Here is a 17,503-nt window from a genome sequence, read left to right as displayed (position 1 = left end):
TTTGAATTTGCAAATGGCAGACTACATTGCCAATAAAAAATATCTTTGCAAATCAGCTTCCCATATGGTCTAGCGGTTAGGATTCCTGGTTTTCACCCAGGCGGCCCGGGTTCGACTCCCGGTATGGGAACATCTTTGTTATTGTCATTTTGTTACAGAACTGTGGTCATGTGTAGTGTGTTTTCATTATGATAATAAAGCTACAGTTATAAAATAAAAAAAGTATTAAACAAAATTAAAAAATAAAGCTACAGCTACTTGAAATATGAATTATATATATATATATATATATATATATATATATATATATATATATATATATATATACAGAATGATGCAAATGTATTTGACTCTATTCACAGCGACAATGAATCTGGTATAAAATTCTTAGGGTTCGTGTCAAACGACTTTGTCTCATCAAAGCTGTTTCTGGTTCAGTTCATTATATTTGGAATCTTTTGTTGTGTTTTTTTTAATTCTGAGACTACAAATTAATAGCTCAGTTGGTTACAGTGAAAGAAACGAGCACCAGTCAGCCCGGCTAGCTCAGTCGGTAGAGCATGAGACTCTTAATCTCAGGGTCGTGGGTTCGAGCCCCACGTTGGGCGTCCTTTTTAAATACAAATTGAAGATGTTTCTTTGAGACAACGGAGCAAAGTCTGATTCTGTTCACATTGTATACAGTATTGCAACAAAATTACTTATTGGTCATTGTCAAATAACAATTGCTATTGTAAAATGCATGCATCGTTTATAACTATAACGATATTGAAAGAAATAATCTTACTTTTTTGGGGTTGACTTCAATCCGTTTTTTTTTTTTTACACTTGTCATATCATTCATGGAGCAACAGTTGGTATGTGCGTAATAAACCCAATCGGGCCTTGATACGAGAACCCTAGTGTGTGCTGAAATAAATAATGCGGTTTTCTACTGTAGCTAATACCCCCACTGTCACCTCTCGCCGTAACCTCCACTCTCTCTCCCCCTCTGTCCTTGCCTCCACTGCTCTCTCTCACCTCCCTCCTATCGACTCCTTCTCACAACTCTCTGCAGACTCTGCTACCTCCACCCTCTTCTCCTCCCTCCCCTCCCCTCCCCAACCCTGGCTCTCCTCTCCGCTCCGCTCAGCAAGAATCACACTGCGATCTGCTGAAAAGAAATGGAAGAGAACCAAACTCCCTGCTGCCTTAGACCTCTACTGCACTCTTCTCTCCTCCTTCTCATCTACTCTCTCCTCTGCTAAATGTACTTATTTCCAATCTGTAATCTAAGCCTCCACTAACAACCCACGTAAACTATTCTCTACCTTCTCCCCCCTCCTCTATCTCCTCTGATGACTTCTATTTGACCTATGTTTTCTCTTTTAAAATCTCAAATATCTGCAAACTCTTTAACACCTCTCCTTCCCCCGTACCCCCTCCTGCTCCAACCCCTACACCCACTGCAACCCCTACTAACTCACCCTCCTTTCCCCTCTCAGACTCTGACCTCTCCTCCCTGCTCCAGGGTCACAAACCCACCACATGTGCCCTGGACCCCCTCCCCACTCACCTCTTTCAAGCTGCTGCTCCTGCTCTACTTCCCTTCATCTCCTCAACACATTATTATTTTATTATTATTATTATTTGTTTATTTAGCAGACGCCTTTATCCAAGGCGACTTAGAGAGACTAGGGTGTGTGAACTATGAGTCAGTGGCTGAGGTGGGATTTGAACCGGGGACCTCCTAGTTCCAATCACTTTCTTTAACCACTGGACCACACAGCCTCTTATCTCTCCACATCTCTCCTTTCTGGTCTCTTTCCCTCTGCCTTCAAACAAGCCTCTATCACTTCCCTCCTCAAAAAACCTTCCCTCAACCCCACCTCCCTCCAGAGCTACCGTCCTGTCTCCCTCCTACCCTTCCTCTCCAAAACCCTCGAGCGGACTGTACACCGCCAGCTCTCTGCTTTCCTGTCCAAACACTCTCTGCTCGACCCTCTCCAGTCTGGCTTCCGCTCTGCTCACTCCACTGAAACCGCCCTCCTGTCTGTCACCAACTCACTAAAGTCTGCCCGAGCTGCCTCTCTCTCCTCTGTCCTAATTCTCCTCGACCTCTCTGCTGCCTTTGACACTGTTGATCACTCTATTCTACTATCCTCTCTCACTAACCTGGGAATCTCTGGCACTGTTCTGGCCTGGTTCTCCTCCTAACTCTCCAACCGCACTTACCAGGTAACCTGACGTGGAGCAAATTCCACACCTCGCCCTCTCTGAACAGGAGTCCCCCAAGGGTCAGTCGGGTCCTCTCCTGTTCTCTCTCTACACCCGCTCCCTGGGTCCCCTCATCGCATCCTATGGTTTCTCATACCATTGCTATGCTGATGATGCTCAGATTTTCCTCTTCTCCTCCACCATTCCCTCCTGTATCTCTACCTGTATGTCTGTTATCTCCTCCTGGATGCACTTGCATCACCTCAAACTCATCTTCTCTAAATCTGACCTCCTGTACTTTCCCAACTTTCATTGGCTCATGATCACCGTTCGCATCCAGTTCAAGACTCTTGTACTAGCCTACAGATGCCTTGACCAGACTGCACCCAACTACCTCCAGACCCTCATCACTCCCTACACTCCCACTCGACCTCTCCGCTCCTCCTGCACTAGAAGACTGGCTCTACCTCCTCTACGATCCCCTGCCTCCAGAGCCCGCTCCTTCTCCACCCTCGCCCTGCAGTGGTGGTATGACCTTCCTACAGGTGTAAGGAATGCCCAGTCCCTGACCACATTCCGGCGCCTCCTTAAGACTCACCTCTTCAGACAGCACCTGTAGAACTCCTCTGTTTTTCGCCTGGGACACTATCACCCGTCCTTAAATGCACTTTACTTGCTCTTATCTGCCCCCTATTTTACTGCATTTAATCCTGTATTTCAGAGTACTGTAATCTGCCAAGTGTTTAATCTGTAGTATTTTGTATTTAATCAGATCCTGATGTAACTATCACTGACACTGTTATCTGCTGTATTATTGAATTGTATTTTGTCACAATTGTACTTGCTTGAACCAAAAGTATTATTACTTGTACTGTGATACTTGAAATGTATTTGCTTACGATTGTAAGTCGCCCTGGATAAGGGTGTCTGCTAATAAATAAATAAATAAATAATAATAATAATAATAATAATAATAATAATAATAATAATAATAATATCTATCTCTCTTAGCCTTTCTAACTTCCTTTTTGACTTGTGTTTGCAGTTCCAATTAGGAGGAGTGGCAAACAGTGTTGCAGCAGCAAAGGTTATTCAAAATGATCTAGACAGCATTCAGAACTGGGCAGACACATGGAAAATGACATTTAATAGAGGTGTAAGGTACTGCAAACAGGCAATACATTTCTTCCCCCTTTCTATATTTGTTAATTGTGGGCTCTAGTTTTTTGGGTTTTTTTAACATCACTGAGTCCCTTGTCCCTGTGCAAATACAATGTAGAAACATATAGAGAATGTATGGGATTGGTCAATAAACATCACTGCTGTTTCTCTTAAAGCGTGTTTATTTATTTCTAATACTGGACCCTGTCTTAATACTGTATTACATTCTGAATATGAATAGAGCTGAATTATTAATTGTTGATAATACTTAGAATACCAGATACATATTTAGCATTAAAAAGCAATACATGTGATTTATTTAACAGTCGTTCATTATTTTGTGTATCAGCCGCCACACGAAGCTGAGCGCAGTGCGGTATACTGTAATGATGCTCCAGTCAGTCTGTCCGGACTGCACCTGAACCATCTTAAAAACACGAAGCCTCTAATAAGCTAATTTGTAAAAGTTAGTAAAGAGTTGCGCTAATATAACGAAGCTAAATTTGAACTCCTAGCTGGAGCAACGAGAGAGGGCGAGAGGGCGGGGCAGAGGAGGAGGGGGAGACGCTGCTAGGCAACCGGCTCGTGAACATTCCACTCAGCTGAGCAGAGACCGTTAGGATTTAAAAATGCGAACGTTCCGAGCGGCGTTAGGCGCTTCGTTTAATTAACACACCGTTGCTGGCATTTGAATATAACCATATTTTAAATACTCAAATAGCACAGTATTAAAAAAAAAAAAACACTTTACTTCAGATCTAGACCGTTTTCCAACAAATAAAAGGAAGTGCGTATTTATAATAAGTATATTTGTTATGATATTAAGACTAAACAAATGTGCTACAGTTTGGTGTATACTTTATCTATTTATTAAATGCTGTAGTATTTCTTTTTTTAATATTGTATTGTTTTCACAAAATAACATCCATACATTATCAGTTCATCTGCTAGAGTAATCAAATCACAAATATTACTCGTCAGTAATTCATACATAGACTCGCTGTGGTAACTTCAAGAAGTTAATATGTAAGGCTGGATTCAAGTTTAACCACATAAATAAGTAAATACATTAATAACGACAAGAAACAAAAATACGTTTTGGTAGCTCATAGGTAGGCCTATTTAAATTACAAAATGCGACCTGTTTTAGAAATTGATTTATATACTACCTGCCATTTAAATCAAAATTATATTTAAAACTGTTTGAGGGGCAGACTAGTATAGATGATTTCTAAAATCCATTAATATGTTAAACTATAACACCACAGTAGCACTCCGAGAAATATAGAAATGATTCATTTGTAAAGAATTAGCTGTGAGATTATTTAGATAAATAATCAGAATTATGGATGCATGGATTTTTGATTAAAATACACCCACATTTATTTTTCTTTCATGTCGTAATTTATTTATTAATTTCATTTTAACCTCTTGCTGGTGTCACGGCTTGTCTCTGTATCAATTCACTGATATTTGAGGTTTTGTTTAGTACACACTAGCAGGTGATCTGATAATCTTATTGATGTTATTTTGTGAAAACAATAACACGTTAATACTGTGCTACAAAAAATGACTCGCCGTGTTGTAACTTGTGCGGGTGATGTCATGGGTTGTCATGGCAGCGCCGATCATCACGGGAGGGGTTATCAGTGGTTGTCGGAGAAACGCTGGAGTTCCGCTGGCTTCCGAGGTATCCAACCCGAATATCTAAATCAATACAGTGACAACAAAGGAATGTGACATATAAACCTAATGACTACATTAATGAAGCAGTAATACACGACAGGGTGTGTGTGTTATCATGAGGTAATATCACCACGCCTTGGGTGCGTTGGGAGGCACTAGACGAAGTGGAGTTCTTCAACCGCCCAGGAAGTGGTGATATATCTCATGATAACACACAGACCCTGGAGTGTATTATTGCTATTATTAAATGGGTCTAGGAGTGTGTTGTTGTTGTTGACAAATAAATACTTTAAACCTTATTTTAATAATTGTTATTTGTGTCACCTTCCACTGAGAGAAGTAGTTCCACAGTATCTAAAAATGGTTAGATTAACAATTAAACATTTGATTTTAAACCGTTTTGTATAATATTTTCTTTTCGGGGCTTCGCTAATAGTATCTTGTTTAGTCTTTGTAGATATTGAACTGGATCATTGTTTCAACGTGTATGTCTGGGTTTTGTCCAGTAGATGGCGCTGCTGCTGTTGTGATGTTTTGTTTAGCAGAATGCAGTTCACGTACCGTGTTACAAACGGGACGGCGCTGCACAGAGCGGTACAAACTGTGCAATTAAAATCTCCGGTAGTACTACTACAGACGGGCCACCGATAATCATCTCTGATTAACCCAACATGAATATAAATACAAACTCTGTCTGTTTCAAAGAGCACTCAGAGTGACAGCGCCAGAGAGTCTGCGAGCAGGTTTAATATGAATGTGGCTGTCCTCTATATAGTATAAACACATTAGACAAGGGGTTGCCAGCGGGTGTAGTGAATTCAGTTCTTTTTACTCAGCTCTCTGTATATTTTTTATATATATTGTCCTCCTGTTTTACCGAACAGCTCAAAGAGTGGAACTTCTGGTTCAGACTGGTGCGCGGATCTAAAGATCCCCCCCGCATCGGGTGTACCGGTTTCTTATGGAACGGGTTTCATAAAATGAGTTTATCCAGTAACAGACTATATAAACCACAGTCAAAACAAACAAGAGAACATGTTACCAAGTAATGGTTTGTTTAACCAATTCCTCATAAAATAAGACTCAGATTAACACACAGTATTAAAAACTAAACTAATACTTTACTTGGAGCACTCACTAGGGACCACTTCCAGTAAAACTGCCCATATAAATCTAAACACTTTGATGCTATAACATGATACATTATATATAGAGATAATTTTACCCTAAAAACTTTGCATACTGAAGGTAACATATCAAAAGCAAGAACGAATATAAAAATAGGGTTACAGCCCCATGGAGGAGGAATGTCTTTGCCCCTGGATTCACAACGAATTAATGAAGGGTCCTTGAATAACACACCATATTGAGAATGGCCTGATCAGGAAACAAGCAAAGCATTCAATGCAGTAAGAGGAGAGAATCCCATTAACATGGCCAGTCTGACACACACCAATATATTATATATGTAGAATTAGTCAAGCACCCACCAAAAGAAAAAAAGAAAATAAAACCAAAAACAGCCTTTACAAGCAAGATTTTTATTTATCAATACACACTTTTGGGCGTTTTCCAAAAATACACAACTCCAGCTACAAAGACAACCACTGAACACACACCCATTGCAGCTCCCAGAAGGGACCACACATTGAATTGGCCTGCAAGAGAAGAAAAATAGTTAGTGGAATATAAAGAGATAGTTATATATTTTACTTGAACTGCAATTGTGTTCACATCATGCATATTACCGCTTCTAGGCATAAAGTGAAGGGATCCATCTCTCTTCAGCTCAATTGGGCCAGAAGACACAAATGCCTTTACTGCACCACCATCCATCCCTTCAGCACCACTGCGACCTACAGGAGGAATCCATCAAAACAAATGGACAAAAATGCATGCAAAATGTTCCCCCTCCCCCCAACAGACAGAGCTCTTACCAAGCCTCTGTTTCCCTGGAATGCACCGTCTGCTACAGAGGCTGTCTGATGGCCGGTTTGAATCACATATCACAACACCGCAGTGGAAGTAAATCTGAAAGACAGCATACCTTGTCAAGTAAAACTAGCATCAATAGATCAGGCAGGACCATCATCAAATGAGGATTAATGAATTGGGGAGGGGGGGGGGGGGGGAACCCATATTGCATCATAGCAAGTGTTTCTTGCAAATGTGCAGTTATATGTTTTCATTCCAACTCACTAAAGATTTGAGCACAGTGACCATTTGCTGCTTGCAAAGCAATCCAAACCATGCATTGTGGTACAAGATCCCCATCCCAACACTCCACTTTACCTGTCCTTTCAGTGCATCCCGGCCGCTTGTGAAGGAAAACATTTTCACTTCAAACCTCTTCAGATGGGAAGGGAACAGCACTCTTGCATTGCTGGAGACTGGGTGAAAGATGGTCAAGTACTCATCTGCAGAGTTCTCACAGCTAGGAAGAGAAAGTAGGTCAGGAGCACATCAGCCACAACTCCAATTCCTAGGTTTTGTAGCAGCAATATCATATTCCAGCATCTTACCTGTCCACAACAACATCCCACTTGGGAGAGCTATTCCTGTCAGCAGAATAGGTTGCCCAGCAGTTCTCCAAAAACAATTCAGCCTGTGGATCTCTGCTGTACAGGAGCTCTACCTCAAAATACAAGGGTCTTCGCAAGTACTTCACAACAGGGTAATCCTGAGCTCCATAGAAGTCGTTGTAGGTTGAATCTGCAGAGATGCAAGGGAGAATTTTATAGGTGGAAACACGCTACTAGAGCATCTATACTTCAATTGCCAAGTCCTACCCAATGCAAGCCGCATGATGACTGCAAGGTCCCCCAAGCCAGGCTGGACTACAGGTGCAGGATTATTCTGGTACAAGAACTGTACTACCTTGGTGTCATTGACCAGATAGTGACAGGCAACTCTCAACCTGGAAAGAGGAGATGGGGTTAGCAGAGTTTCAGCCTCAACCACAAGGATACTCAATTTGCAATCCTTACCGGTAAGATGTGAACAGCACTTCATTCTCATAAGTCAGGAGGTTGTTGTCAAACTGGAAGAGAAATCAAAGACCCAGGTTGCAATGAACTTGTAGATTTAGTATGGAGCTGCATACCAAGTTGCAGACTAGCTAATATGGTACTCTGGATCATCCCCAGCTGTGTACTAACCTAGTACCAATTTCACAATTTAAATAAAAAAAAAAAAATCATTTGTAATGAATATTGCAATTTCATAATTGAACACTTTTGGGACCTCATGATTGTTACAGTTAGTATGATACCACAAGTCTGTCTACAGAAACTGCTAGACTAATATGGTATTGTTTTAGTAACCTCTAGGAGGGCAACAGCAGTTTTTTTGGATTTGTTGCAAATACACATTTGAATACACAGCTGGTGACTCTTGAGCTGCAATTGGTATCAACTCATGTATTAGTTTAGTCCCGGCCTCACCACGGGATCATCCCCAGTAAGTACACTCCTTCCAGTTCACTGCAATTGACTCAAAAAGGTCTCTAGGCAGCACATGCAATGCCATAACCAATAGTCATGTGTCACAACACCTTTGACAACTGAACAAGCAGAAAAATACAAAGGTGGCAGTCTTCAGATGTCCACAATTCATGCGAGTAATTCAGCGGATAGAAACACAGGTCACCATGGCTCCCCAGATTGATCCAGGGGTGTTGTGGCCACCTTGTCAATATGTTGAACCTCCTCAAAATATGTTTTTAAATGTGGTCAATACTAACCCTTCTAGTTGTGCCACAGGAGTTGACATTGAAGTAGAAAACCGCATTGATAGCATCAGACTGAAGAGGCCGGCAACTCGGATCCCTTAGAGTTAGTTGACTTGGAGACAAGCTGGGGACAGATTCCACTTTCACAGCAAGAGCTGCCATAGTTCCATTGGTGAAGCAATCTGAAACACAGCATTTGGAGCCAGGTTAAGGAAACAGATTATAGCTTCAATACCACTTCATGCAACCTTTGGCCAATCTCAAAAAGCAGCTATTCTAAAGAATGCTTGGTCTGCAGGAGAGTTACCAATCATCTTTGTAGGGAAACTGCAGGATAGAGAGAAGTCAGCCACCACAACCATGGTCCCAATATCCTTCAAGGTCAAGTCAAGCCTGCTTCTGATGCCCAAAGAATTGATCACCTAAAGAGACAATACATCAGGTCAATAATGTGTTGAACCCAAAACAGCTAAACTCATTTTAAAGTTCCATCACTTACTTCATATGTGGCATCAACTGAATTGTATGGCACAGTCATCCAGAAATTGGTAGAGTTGGCATTATACTTGTACAGGGCAAGCAGACTTCCACCAAGCTCTCTTGAGCCCACAAAAGGAATCCAGTTGCGACCCATGTTGCCATATGTTACCATGGTATAGAATGCAGCACCATCACAGTAGCCAGTTACTGTAGGTGGAACTGCAAGAGGAAGAGCAGTTGTCAGAGCAATGGACTGGATTGGTTAGAAAAAGGTAGTTGAACAAAATAGTCAGGCACTTACTGATGTCTTTGAGAATGGCTTCAACTACAGCAGGATGAGTAAAGGGTGTATTCTCTGGCACTATATTCAGCAAGTAGGTCAGGGGCAGAATGTAGGTTCTGGTGTCTGGAGGAGTTACCTGAAAGAAAAAGCAAAGGTTTGTAGGATTAAACCCAAAGTCAGACAGCAAGCAACACGTCCACAGGAAGCAAGTGTTTCCAAAAGAGCAATTGAATAGTTGAACAGGTGGGATGTTACCTTTTGCTTCACATTGGGGTCCTCAAATGGCACCTGGAGAGTGTAGGTCTTGGATCCATTGGGAAAGACATGCTCCTGGACATTATAACCTTTTAGGTTGGCTTCTGGCAAAGTTAACGTCTCTGGTCCAACTATAATTTTGACCAGCTCCACATCAGGCAGGAATGTCCCCAGGGTCACATTGAACACTCTGGCTTTAGGAACAGTGTCTGAAATTAAAGCATGCAGTTAAAATGAAGGATATGAAGTGGAGCACTGCAACAAATCCCTTTGATTTACTGCATGTGGACATGTTCTACATACTGTTTGTGACAACTGGTGGCCGAGGCATGAAAGGAGTGGTTATTGGATGAAGTACTGTGTACTTGGTCTTCTCAGGCCCATCTTGCCAGGTATGCTCCAGCATTGGTTCAATAGAGTAAGAGATCACATAGGTGTTGTCCAATACATGGCTCTGAAAGCACAGAAGCATCTTAGGAGGAAAGCTTTAAAATGAGAAGGATTTAGAAGATGTTGAACTTCTACATACCTTGTAATATCCACCATCAGCTCCCACAGGAATTTTTACAGTGATTAGCTGGGGACCGACATCCAGTTTATAATCTCTATTATGAATCGTTGCAGGGTCAAGCTTGCGGCCATCAACTCCCATTTGAACATCAAGGGTAGTAATTTGTGGTGTCGGAACAAGGAGGTAGAACACGGGGAACATTCCATGTAATCATCTGTTCTGTGAAGGCTGTTCCATCTGACAGAAAGGAACACCATAGACTTGGTATAGAAAATTCACACTTCAGCCTAGAACCTAGAACAGTTCTTGAGTACCGTTGCCCTCCATAAGCTTACTCACCAGTAGGACATGTAACTGCAGTGTCCACCATCATGACCATCCATCTTTGCTTGTAAAAGGTGGTTGATCTTAGCACAGCCATTGGTACAGTTTGGATCTGTTGGAGAGGAGGGGGAACTTTTACTAAAATAAAAGCAAGACTAAATCTACCTTCATAGTCTGGATATACTGTACTAGACAACAATGAAGCCTAGACTACTTACCACCTGAGGCTGGCTTTCTGTGGATTTGTATGCAGCTCTAACCAGAATTCGAGTTGGTGTTGTGTTTATGCCATAGCCATTTGTCATGGCCTGAGCAACAGTCATGGTTGTCTTTCTATTTGCTGGGAGATGGAACACAATTTTCCAGATGCTGTTGTCAGCAGCAGTTGCCTAGCAGAAGAAAATCTCATTAGATTAGGGAGTTTGAACACAAAGCATCCCCAGTCTAAAGGATTTGTCATAACAGATGTCATGTTTATTAAACAGGAACTAAAACGGAGTTTAATGACACATCACTGAAACTGTTCTAGGTTCAGCGGGCATCTAAGGGAACAGATTAAATCCTCAAATACAACTTCATACGAAAGCCTATGTGAAAGCATGTTGTCTGGATCCGATACAGGCAGAGTTTACAGCCATTCATTTGTACTGGCTGTTAATACATCAGTGTACCAAACTTTAGGACAACACCTAAACTGCTCCTATGCAGCAGTCTTCAAAAAAGGTAAATCAGAGCACATTTAACATGAAGGATTTCTAGCCCTGCACATATGAAGCCACTACCTCAGTGGTTGAAATACAAGGCTTACACTGACAAGAAAGGGTTAACTTCTCCACAATCAATTTCTACCAAAGCAAATCACAGAATACATGTATGCAAAGCCAATGCCTTAAATGTCACACAATTTCTATATGGCCGCCCTCTTGGGAGACAGGTTTAAGTTAAGGGGGCATTAGATTTTGCTTCCTCTAGATGAGACAGTAGAGTAGAGTTCAATAGGCAAGACCAAGGGGACATGAATGAAGCAAATGCAAAGTCACATGACTCTACCTCAGGGTATGCAAGGGACCAATCAGGATCATCTTGAACAAAGTTTGGCTCAATAAGTGGCACCCCTCTTCTCACAGAAACCTAAAGAGAGTTCACATTAGTCATGAGTGAAGCACTTCTGCAGTGACAATTAAATACCCACAGAACCCAACGAGTTATACTGAACAGCATTATCACATCCTGACAGCCCTTACCTCCATGTAGTTTCTTTCACACAGAATCTCCCTCTCTGCCCATGGAGAATAGCGGCATGTCATGCTCTGAACATAAGAGGAAGCTGAAGTCATAGCACTGTTTGAAAAGACACTGATTTGGACTGTCAGCTTGTAGGTCTCATCATTCTGGAAACAAAGGCTAAAGTTAGTCCCAGCATGTCACCATTAGAAACACGTTTACAAGAAATAAGATGATGACTCACTGTGTTCTGAGCAAAGCAGCTCAGCACAGAAGCAAGGAACTTGGCATTTCCCAAGAAGTCAACAGTTAAGCTATATCCACACTGTGCGGCCAGTCTTGGAGAGAGGGACACAAGCGACCCCTTATTGTCTATGGAAAGAAATTCAGTTGGCCTTTTAAGAAACCGTACATGTGATCAAGCAAGGTAGAGATATAACAAAGTGAACACCCCCAACGCCCCGTTCCATCTACTTATTGAAATTTTTAAAACTGGATTAGTAGAATTAGACGCCCACTCGGAACAGTAGGTTTAGAGTAAATGATTTATATTTCTGCACACCTGCAGTAAACAAATCTGACTAAGGTTGTAGCAGCACAGGTCTATTTAGTGTGATCAGAAACATGCTTTAAAGATAACCCAAGTCCTTTCATACCCTGCATTTTACAAAGACAAAGCCTGGTTGCTGCCATACAGAACAGGAGTACTGTACTTTTACATTACGCGTCAACAGGCTTTGTACATCAAAAGCTTTCCATTCAAGAAAAATGATCACTCACCAATCACATTGATGCGAAAATACTTTCCAACAAAAGACTTATCCAACATCATCATCATAACACTCCCTTGACATTCTGTCCTCACCGAACCTGCAGAAGACAACGATACTTGAAAACACACAACCGGCAAATAAACAGGAAGCTAAAAGGACAACTCTGCTGAAGCGACCGTTATCGTACCTAGAGGGGGGTTCTGCGTCCAAACTTCAGTGGCTAACACTGCTAACAGCAATGTTATTCTGCATTGAAAAAAAAACACGCAAGTGAGAAACACACAATAAAATGAACGTTTCTAAAGTAGAGAAAAGATCAACAATTACCCAAATCTAAAACAACACGGCATCATTAAATCCAAGGCAGCCCCGACCGTGAACTTCTTTCACCGTTATAAAGAAACAATAATAAAAACAAAACCGTCAGTAGCTGAGTTTGGTGTTCCTTAGAGCGCAATGGGTTTATAAAGAGGTTCAGGTGCTAATGTGAGCTAATTAGCTGCAATTGATGCACGCACCTCTTTCATATTAGTCCTCTAATTTTAAATCAGTACGTTAATTAAAATAAATAAATAAATAAATAAATAAATACATAAATAAATAAATAAATAAATAAATAATACTTTTGAAATTATATTACAACCCATTTAGAAGATTGTATTTTGAATTTAAGTTTGGCAGACGTACGTGCAGAACAAACTGGACTGTCACCGACAAGGACTATCTGATAAAGGCTCAGCTATGGAGGCGTGTAGTAAACAAACCCCAATGAATAATAAAAAGCAGACCGCGCAAATGAAGAAACACATTTATATCATGCAGGAATCCAGGCAGATGTGTTGCCTGCGCCAGTTTGAGGGGACGAGAATGACAGCTCGAGTTCTGATGTGAACATCCACAAGTCAATTACACATTTTTACAATTTCCCCAGACTGATAGGTAGGCTAAGCAGACATTAATGTAGACAATTTATTTGAGGGCACTCGATTTAAGAAACAGTGCAAAGCATCTCTTTAGCATGTCAGATTTGCCATGACAGGGGCAGTCCCGGGGAATAGAATGACCAAGTGGCAAATGGAAAGCACAGCGCTTAACCTGAAATACAACGCGCAGTATTGATTTAGAACAGACTAAACACAAATCGGATGGCGTGCTGGAAATTTGAATTGTAATCAATTTATTTAAGATTTGAAGTTCCCATTTCAATTATTGAGCGTAATTACATTCATTATTTTATGTATAATTAATTCAATTAGTGTGTTGAGCATTTTCAATTTGGCATATTATCTTCGAGTGTTGTGTTTTGTCTATTTGACAGCTGTTAGTTCAAATCAAATGTTGAACTTTGTCGTTGATGTTTGACGCTCTGGCTTTTGCAGTTCACATTTTTGTTACATTCCACCTCTCATAGGTTTGAACACAAACGGGTTTATTTGTGAAATTGTCAAATTGTTTATTGTGTATCCAGCGATCATCTGAACTGGTTCAGTAGTCTGTAGGATGAAGTCGCCCTGAGCCGCGGACACCAGATCAGATTGGATCGCATTGCCTGAAAATTCGATGTTTGATTGACGTGGTCAGTTGGCCAATAGAAAATGAGTTGGAAACGTCATCAGCCAACGCATTGCCAAACGAGAGCGCGCTTTTGAGAGCAAGTCGAGTTGCGAATGAGAGGACAGGTAAGTTAGCAGTACTATCGATAAAAAAATAAAAAAAAACAACGACTTGACCTAACAATGCTTGTACATATCTTGCTACGCTAGCCGCCCCCCAGATAAGTTGAAGTAGTAACGTTAGCTAACTTATGTTAGCAGCTAGCTAGTGTTAGCCAGCTAGCAAGCACCACCGGTACCTAGCTAATGTAGTCAACTGGGTAACGTTAGCTAACGTTAGATTGAATAATATCCCAAATAACGAGCATGATTAGTAGCATCAGTGTTGCTCTTCCTTTTTATCCAGGCGAGTTTGTTCGTTAAAGTTAGATAACGTCACCCCGTTTATTACATTTACATTTTAGTCATTTCGCAGACGATCTTATCCAGAGCGACTTACAGTGCAAAACATTACATTTATATGAGAGAGAGAGAGAGAGAGAGAGAGAGAGAGAGAGAGACAGAGACAGAGACAGAGACAGAGAGAGAGAGAGAGAGAGAGAGAGAGAGAGAGAGAGAGAGATGTAGTTGCATACTTTGCATACCGTATCTCTGATTTGTAACGTTTCCATGGTTCGGCCCGGCCGCTGCCGTGTCTGGTTAAAACGATGAGTTCAGTTTTTTTTCTGTTTGGTAATTCAGTCAGGAGGCAGCTGTAGCAGAGTGGCGCAGCGGAAGCGTGCTGGACCCATAACCCAGAGGTCGATGCATCGAAACCATCCTCTGCTAGCTTGTTTTTCTTCTGTTTGCAAAGTAGGTTTTCTAAAATATTAACTGAAGGCAAGACTTTGTGTTATTACATTTCAGTATAGTGTGTGTATTTCGTAAATGTTAAAGTGTAGAAACGGCAGGTACGCAGTTTATCTGCCTCTACCCATGGAGGACCCATACATTTTTTTAAAAAAAAATCTGAACACAAGGTGTGTTTATGTAATCTGATACGTTACATCTAGACTTAACTGTTAAATTGTGCTTCTCGGAAGACATACGCTGGAGGGCGCACTGCAGTTTTCAGTCTGGGGAATATTACAGATTAGGAGACTGCTTTAAAATACACAAGTATGGCGGGCGTCTCTGTTACAAAGAATTGTCACACTGTATGTATCTCCATAATGCGTTGGGACTAAATACGCAGATACGTTAAAACTATTTGGAGAATGCGGGCATCGATCCCGCTACTTCTCGCATGCTAAGCGAGCGCTCTACCATTTGAGCTAATTCCCCTTGAATTGTGCCAGTGATTCTCATAGGCTACATCGCAGCTTAATATGAGCAATTCAGATTTATATATATATATATATATATATGCATCAACACTGTGCTGTGGCTCGAGCTTGTTTGACGAGGCAGGCAATGCAAAAATGCCAAAACTTGCTGTGTTAAGCACCACTTTTGATATTGATTTTTGTTTTGCCATGTTATCACACTGCTACTAAGGGCCGGCCCTTTTAAATGTTAGCGTTTAGATGTAATTCAGAGGATGGCGTAGAGGGCTCTCTCGCTCTTTGCGCTGCTTTTTTCTTATCCTAAATCCTTTTCTTTAGCCTGTCTTTCCTTCCCTCCGTGGCGTCCTGCCCGGTAGCGTCCGCGATCTCTTCCGGGTGGAAGCTGATCCCAGTTCAGCCTCATTTAGTATTTCCAGCCAATCACACAATGCAGCGCTCGCCTCGTCAATTATTAGGGCAGGGCCAGCGCTGCTCCACGTATGTTATTGGCTGTCACTCCTGTCTATCTCTCTCTTTTTCTACTTTAACCCAGCACTATTTCCGCTCCCTTGTCTGTGTTTGTTTTTTGTTCGTTTCTTTCACTGCAGGCCATTTCTCTGCTCAGCGCTCGCAAGATAGTATCTGCTATTTTCCTACCTGCTCAGTCTGCGCCGTTCAAAGCGCAGCGTCATTCTCAGCTTGCTCTGCGTTTTCATCAGAAAGACTGTTCCGACGTCACCGCTGCACTGCAACTCTTTCACACCGGCGCCTCACAGACCATGGTTACCACGGCAACGCCTCATCGAGTGACTACTGGGAGTGCTAAGTTGCCATGGCGACCAGGCAGCTTTAACAGGCAATGCGAGCCTGTGCCTCACTACTGCAATCTTCTGGCTCCTGCTGCTGCGCTTTTGCAACATGAGAGCTTCAACTCGCCGAATTGTGAAATCTAAATACTGCAGGCTCCTCTTCTAGACCTACGTTAACTTACTTATATCATCACTAACTGTTCTAGAGCAAATGTTTTATACATAGACAAGGATTTTAATTGCATTAACAAAATATATGCTACCCTGCTTCACTGTTCACAATAGGTTCAATTCCAATCGCAACCTCTAGATGGCAGCATAACACCACAAACTACATAATTTAAGCTGATTTGCTATTGCTGCGAATCTCACACACTCCAAACTTTCTATCAATTCCTGCAGTTCGTTGTCTTTCCGAGGGATTCTCAGTACCCTCCTGCCTCAACCTCTTTTGCTTCATATATTAACTTGATTATTTCAAATCCAAACCCCTCCCTTCGAGGATCTGGTCATGAAGACATGCTTATCAGCTTTCTGAGATGTTAAGAATCCACGGTCACATTAATTTTCCAGCTTCCTTGCATCAGGCCATTCCTGAAACCTTCTTTTTCCCAGATTTGCACTTCCTCATTTGCCCCCAACTTCATCAAGGCACTTAATACAACTTTCAAAGTCCATTTCATTCAATTTGAGCTTCCAGGCACATACGGATACTATGTCCTACGATTATCAACATTTCAGTCAAAGCGTCCTCCTACACCGCAATAGACAATACACTCTTAGACTGCTCCTGATCAAATCAATAGGTTTTGCAGCAGCCTCCGAGCAACGCATTCTCATCCTCTCAGGTTCTAAAGCGGCCTCAGATCTATGCATTCTTTATCTCTGCCCAAAGGCAGCCCCATCTCCGACATCATCTTAAACGCCTTAACTCTCAAATACCAATTTCCACTGCATTCAGCAGCTCTCTGCTCTCTACAGCAGGCCACTGCACACTACTGACAGCATTCCATCGTTTCTCTGTTTCCGTCTGTCCTAAACGGAGGGGGTTCTCTGTTTTCGGCTCTCCTAAACGGACCCGAGACACTTTTCCTAAGCTCTCCACGCTGCCCAGCTGACAGCTTAGCTGCCTGAGGATGCCGCACTGAGTTGCGAAGGATCTGTCCTTTTGTCCTGTTGGTCCCCTTCCTGTCTCTTGTTCCACTAAACACCCA

At 41.8% G+C, this 17,503-nt stretch overlaps 2 non-coding genes across 2 annotated transcripts; both read left to right on the top strand.

Annotated features, from left to right (window-relative positions):
- Positions 1-58: 58 nt before the first annotated feature.
- On the top strand, positions 59-130 carry trnae-uuc (transfer RNA glutamic acid (anticodon UUC)). Its single transcript has one exon. It is a non-coding gene; the product is annotated as a tRNA-Glu (tRNA).
- Positions 131-535: 405 nt separating this feature from the next.
- On the top strand, positions 536-608 carry trnak-cuu (transfer RNA lysine (anticodon CUU)). The gene has a single exon. It is a non-coding gene; the product is annotated as a tRNA-Lys (tRNA).
- Positions 609-17,503: the final 16,895 nt, after the last annotated feature.

Source organism: Acipenser ruthenus, chromosome 32 (genome assembly GCF_902713425.1).
Source record: "Acipenser ruthenus chromosome 32, fAciRut3.2 maternal haplotype, whole genome shotgun sequence".
Taxonomy (NCBI): Eukaryota; Metazoa; Chordata; class Actinopteri; order Acipenseriformes; family Acipenseridae; genus Acipenser; species Acipenser ruthenus.
This window is presented reverse-complemented; position numbering and strand designations above follow the sequence as displayed.